Below are 6,658 nucleotides of genomic sequence, written 5' to 3' on the forward strand. Positions count from 1 at the left end.
ACCCAAAAATATTCTACTCCTAATTCGGGAGAGAATAACCAAAAATATTTTTGTTTTCCCTTGTGAAATAAATGCTCAAGTTATCTTGTTACTACCACTTGCTATATTATCTCAAGAGATGAGTGCTCTAAAAAAAAGAGAGAAAAAAAATAATAATATGAGGAAATAAAAAGGAGCAAGTGCTCGGAACCTCGAAGGAAAGAAAAAGTGAGACATGGACAAGTGTCCGACAGTAGAATTAGGGGTACAAGATACCCACTTGAGAGAAAAGAAAAGAATATAGAGCATCTCATTCTCCTCACTATTCAAAAAGCAAGAAAGGTATGTATCCCCTCAAAGAGCAAAAGTAGAATTAGACTTCCACCACCATTGTTTCTGCCATTGTTATCACCATCATCACCATACACCATTCATTCGCCACACATGCACATCTTGATTAAACTTATTGACTTGTTACTTTGGATCCATGGTTTGACTATGCAATAAATGTCTTGTAAGTATGTATACTTTATCTTCCACCTATGAGCTCCAGATATAAAAGCCTTATTAGAGTAGGATGAGAGAGAAGACAATGTCATTATGCTTTGTACCACAAATACCACATATCTTGAGAGAAGGCATATACCATCACTGCCTTGGTAAGGATCTAGAAATACCACAAAAGAGAGATCTGAGAGAGTCATACAAGGAATTTCTGAGTTTTATTTGAAAATCTGCAAAAAACCCCAGAGCTATAGCTGATCAAGAATAAGAGACATGGCACTTGGCTAGACTGTTCTATCTTTTAACCACTCAAGACAGAAGTGACGGTTACAAGTCCCATGGTGAAGGTAAAGTATGTAAGTTTTAAGTCTTGACAGTTTACTCTAACTCAGAGATAAGATCTTATTTAAAAAAAGCATGTGTACCGTCAATTTTTAAAAAATATTATAACAACTTATGATCCATAGCTGAGTCTATCCTTGCTTAGGGACGAGCAAGAGGTAAGCTTGGGGGAGTTTGTTGACGGTCCTTAAGTATCAAATTTAATTATCAAATAAATAAAGAAAAGGATCTAAATGAAATCAAGATCCAAACTTAGGGTTTTATCTGACAGAATTCCACGAGTTTTGGTGTTTGTCTATTTCTGCAGGGGGTTATCAGGAAATACGGAAGAAAGGCCCACACGTCGGGATTACATAGAGATATTAACGTGCCGCGCAATTATCTTACATCTAGAAGACTCCAGAAGCCACGAGACCGAAGCGGAGGCAAAACGGGGCCAGAGGCAGGGCGCCCGCCCTCCTGCCCTGGGCGCCCGCCCCCTCTAGGAGTCCAATCAGGACTCTGCTTCGTGGAAGATCTCCACCGACCTAAAGGATGAATCTAAACCATACAATCTATGTCGGTTTGATCCAATGGCCCATATTCACTTGGAGGGACTATAAAACCAGACCCCCTGGCCCCTAGAGGGGAGAGCCTCTCAACCCTAATTCATTGTTCCTCAAGGGAGAAGAAGCCCCTGATCAAGATTAGAGCCACAACATCAATTAGATATCTAGATTAGCATAGCTACATAGGATTAGAACTAGAAGGAGTCAATCTTCGATTGGTTTCCGGATCTGTCAAGAGGATTCTTGGTAATTCTCTAATTGTGCTTCTAATTACTTTCTAATTATCTTTGTTCTTCAATATTATGAATATGACTTTGTTCTACTTCAATATATTGCTTATGACTTTGCTCTATTTGCTTATATTCAAGATTATATTGTTCTTAGTTTATCATAGTTATGTACTTGGCTTAGTTAGATTCGATCTATATACATGGTTAGGATCGTATAGCGTTTATCCATCGGATCCATGGGTAAATGACAGATATTGTGTAGGCGTGGTGCTTATACCGTATTTATCTGCGATTGTACCCAATATGCCAGATCGTGGGGTGGTTCGTGATAGTGACAGCTTCATTGATTCTTATATAGTCCCCCTCTCGTGTATTGGGCTGGCAGAGCAACATTATTACAGGGGAGTGATTGCTATGTTTCTCATTTACCTTGCTAATATCACTATGCATGGGCGTAGTCTTGTCTCGCAATGATTGCTAAGTATGCTTGCACTAACTATGATATGCTAGACTATATAGTTGAGAATAACTTAGGAAATATTCTTGTAGTTCGTTCTAATACCATGCTAATGACTTTCTAGAGTATCTAATTGAGGTGCTTATCATATTTATTATGTGGCTAGATCAGATTAGTTATCCTTGTCACTATTATTATTTCATATATCTTTTATGTGACACTTATCCCTGTATGAAGAGTTAGATAAATGTTCTCAATTATACATGCAATGATAGATGCTCAATCTCATATTCTATTCTGTAATCAATAGTGATGATTGCTAATCCCTTCCCAGTGGTAAAAATATAAATAACGATACCTGGAATACTTCTCGGTTAAAATGCTGTATCGGTATTAATCTGTGCGCTTGCAGATCCATTCATTATTTATTTAGAAGAGCAATTGCATATTTCAATACCGCGTCTCTTATATCATGCTGGGGATGACAACTTGGCTTAAGTGGTGTGAGGGATAGGTTTGGCATTTTTGGCACCGTTACTAGATTTAGAGAACTTAGTCTACTTTTGGTAATGATGTTAAGAATACCCAACAACCGTCAGAGAAACGTGTTCTCGCTTTACCAGAGGACACGTCCTACACCAGGTCCAGAAGAGGAGCCGTCAGACACGAGGAGGAGGAGGGGGGCAGGAAGCAGGCTCGTCCTCCCACGCCGGTGGTGGACGATGACGAGGAGGAGGTGGCTGCCTACGGGGACGCGGATGGGGATAGGGACACGGACGTGGTTGAGAATGAGCAGGGTCGTCAGGAGGAGGAGGTGGGGTGTGGGGACGAGGTGGAGGATGAGGAGGAGGAGGGGGACTGCGGGGGAACTGGTTCTGCTTCTTCTACTTCGTCGGGTCTCTACTTGCGAGGTCCCGCTAGCCTCCTACCTACGCCACCTGTTCATCGACGCCCGGTGGTGCGTCCTGAAGGGCAAAAGTAAGTAACTTTATATATTGTCATCAATACTAGAGGAACTGGACTTATGAGTAAGTACAATCTAATATGTGTTCTTAATCACTTATGCAGGAACTGGACTGTTGTGTCAGGTGGTGGTCTTGCACGCCATGTCAATGGCATCCTAGGTCTTCTGTGTAAGACCCACTTCCCTGGCCTGGTTCAGCACGCCAGCAAGAGGGAGCCGGCCTATACCTTTGACCACTACGCCTCCTTTCCCGATGTGGAGGCTACCAACAAAGCGATGCGGGTCAAGCGAGACTTTTGGGTAAGAATTGATTGCACCACATTGGTACTACATCACATTCATTAAATAATGAATTGTCCACATTGTGCTTGTATGCAGCTTTATTTCAAATGCGAGGAGGGATTTGAGGTTCGGGCGGAGGCAGTGCTTACCAAAGCATGCAAGAAGCTTGTTGTCGACATTCATTATGAGGTACGCGTCCAGGCCATCGTCACTTACCACAGGTCGATCCTTGGTGAGGATGTGAAGAAGCCACAAGCAAGAAGCATGACGTTGACCCGAGAGCAGTACATACAGGTACATAAATATCTTTTTAATTTGTTAGTATTAATTTGTTTCTCTCATATGTCAAATACTTGATGACCTGCAGATGTGTCCTTGGTGGTGCGCCGCGTATCCCGAGTGTTGGAAGATGATGGTGGACAGGTGGTGCGGCCCTGAGTGGGCTGAAGCGCACAACGCTGCTCGGGAGCGGCGATTGCTTATGCTAGGTATAACACACCATCAAGGCAGTCGCAGCCTCGCCACATACGGACAAGCATGGGTACGCAAAATCATTTCTCTATTTTAACGCTCAATTTTTCTTGAATTCTACTAATTTGTTGGTCCTTGCAGTCAGCGGCACATGTGGGCCAGGAGTGCACTACGTTCATGGCATATGCTATGGCTCACAAGGGCAAGGCGACGTCCGGTGTCTCCTACAACCCGGACGACCCACCTGAGGCGTATACAAACCCGACTGCCTATGACCACATCAGTGAGTACACATCAACAGCAAGGTCTATCCATGGAAATGACTACAACCCGAGCTCCCAGGACTTAGATGCAGAGGTTGTCATGAGGATTGGAGGAGGAAAGAAGCATGGGCGGTACTATCTTGGCGATGGCATCATCGATGCGACCTCTACTCCCTCTCTCTCCCAGATCCGAGCACGGAGCACGGATACAAGCATTCCCATACGCCCACGGCCAAAGACTCCACAGCAGCGGATTGTTTCACTTCAGGTGATTTCTATTTTATTAGTTGTTTCTTGATATTTACATATCTTCGCTTCTCATTATTCAAATATTATGGTAATGTTGTAGGCCCAGGTCCAGGCTTTAGAGGCCCAGCGGGAGGCCGATCGACAGAGGATAGAGGCTATGGAGGTCCAGCGTGTGGAGGAGCAGCATCGACAACAACAGCAGATGGCGGAGATTCTACAGTACATGCAATTTCTTGGGCAACATACGGGTTTAGCTGCGCCACCTTCGCTATTCGCTATTCATCCACCTCCACCTCCACCTTCCGCGCGCGGTACTCCTGTAAGTATGAGTATGAGTGTCTAAGTTTGTTGCTAATTGCTTAGGATTAAACCATAATATTATATGTAGCCAAATGGATTTAAGATCGAACCATAATACTATATCTCTTTTGTGCAGCCTCCATCCGCCGGTTCGAATATTCCAGGTCATGGTACACCACAGTCGCAGTGGGGACCTTGGGGAGCCGGGTAGTTCTCTTTGCATGTATTTGTTTGGTTGGTACACCACAGTCGCAGTGTCATGGTACAACACAGTCGCAGTTCTCATACGATGCACTTGTGTTACTTATTTGGACTTGTGATGGACTTGTGGATTTATTTAGATGGACTTGTAATGAACTTGTGGATTTGTACTTATGGATTTGTTTAAATGTGACATTTATGTGATGTGCATGATATTTATGTGACGGATGTGAGATTTATGTGACAAATAGATTTGTTTAAATGTGACATTTATGTGATGTGCATGATATTTATGTGATGGATGTGAGATTTATGTGACAAATATGAGATATCTTTGAAGAATGTGAAATATATGTGATATATTTTGTTTATCACGAGAAAATGTGAAAATTAAATAAATAGGTCGGTTCTGGTCACTTTGCCGAGTGCCGGGGAAATTACACTCGGCAAAGTGACCATTCGACCTAGGATTCCTAGCTTTGCCGAGTGTCCCCCAGCAGAACACTCGGCAAATATTTTTTTAAATAAAAAAATTAATTTCTTTGCCGAGTGTCCTGTCTGGAGACACTCGGCAAAGAATTTTTTTAAAAAAAATCCAAATTTCTTTGCCAGGAATTTTTTTGCCGAGTGCCTCCGCACTCGGTAAAGAATTTTTTAAATAAAAAAATTAATTTCTTTGCCGAGTGCCCTGCATGGAGACATTCAGTAAAGAATTTTTTTAAAAAAAAATCTCAAATTTCTTTGCCGAGTGCCTCCTGGCTGGGCACTCGGCAAAGAAATTCGGGATTTTTTTAAAAAAATTCTTTGCCGAGTGTCTTTCTTGGAGACACTCAGCAAAGCAACCATTAGTTTGTAACCCGTCATAACAGTCACTTTTCTTTGCCGAGTGCTTCCTGGAAGACACTCGGCAAAGTCTTTGCCGAGTGCCCGATAAAAGGCACTCGGCAAAGAACCCTTTGCCGACCTAAAATTTGTCGAGGGGCCTTTGCTGAGTGCAATAGTGCCTTGGCCGAGTGCCGCAGGCACTCGGCAAAAAAGCTGTCTCCTGTAGTGACTAGTAGGAATCAAGATTTTTTTATTTTCTTCACTATTTTTTTTATATTTTTCTCTGAACAAGGATCACAGAAGATGTAACCACAAAAATTGGCAACTACAATTGAGGTCAGATGTGGTCTACAGAAATACAGCAAGTTCTCTGAAAAACGTGCAAAACCCTTGTCAATTTTTTCTTTATTTTTCTAATTTTTTTAACAATTTTGATGAGACCAAATAGGGTAAAGCCAAGTTTGCGTCAGGTCCAAATGGTGTCACGAAGCTGCTGTAAAAATTTCAGATTTTTCTGATAAACAAGCGAAAAGTTATGCCTGTTTTACTGAATGTATCTCAAGTTATGTTTTCCAGAAGGCACAACACGACATCGGCGGCGGCAGCAGTTAGGGCAAAGCGTCCCTAAACTCCATCACTGATCATAGGATGAATCGTTCCTGTGACTAACAGCAGTAGGTATTCCAGTAGGTATTTGCCTGATGATGTAAGGAGGGCTGCAAAGCAGACAAAATAACAGCTGTTGACAACCTATCTAGGGTTAGCGCGGTGGCAAAAGATCACACAAGTCGGCTAGCGGCGCAAATCGAGTATTGTGGTGGCTTCGACTTGTTGTTTGGACACAGCGGATGGGATAGCGGTAGAAACTAAGAACAACAACGGTGTAAATGAACTACGACGACGAACACAATCAAAACCAGCAACTACACTCAACCACGGACACAAACTCAACAAAGCAAATCTGAAAACAAAATTGCAAGGCACAATGGGTGATAGGACAGCGGAAAATTAAATATTTTTGGGCATTTTGTGGACTGTAGGTA

General features: G+C 42.5%; 1 long non-coding RNA gene across 1 annotated transcript; it reads right to left on the minus strand.

The window, feature by feature from the left end:
- On the minus strand, positions 4,295-5,036 carry LOC110434173. The gene is made up of 2 exons (XR_002451648.1): positions 4,700-5,036; positions 4,295-4,606 (listed from the first exon to the last, which is right to left on the minus strand). It is a non-coding gene; the product is annotated as an uncharacterized LOC110434173 (long non-coding RNA).

The sequence above is a fragment of the Sorghum bicolor genome, chromosome 3, assembly GCF_000003195.3.
Source record: "Sorghum bicolor cultivar BTx623 chromosome 3, Sorghum_bicolor_NCBIv3, whole genome shotgun sequence".
Classification (NCBI taxonomy): Eukaryota; Viridiplantae; Streptophyta; class Magnoliopsida; order Poales; family Poaceae; genus Sorghum; species Sorghum bicolor.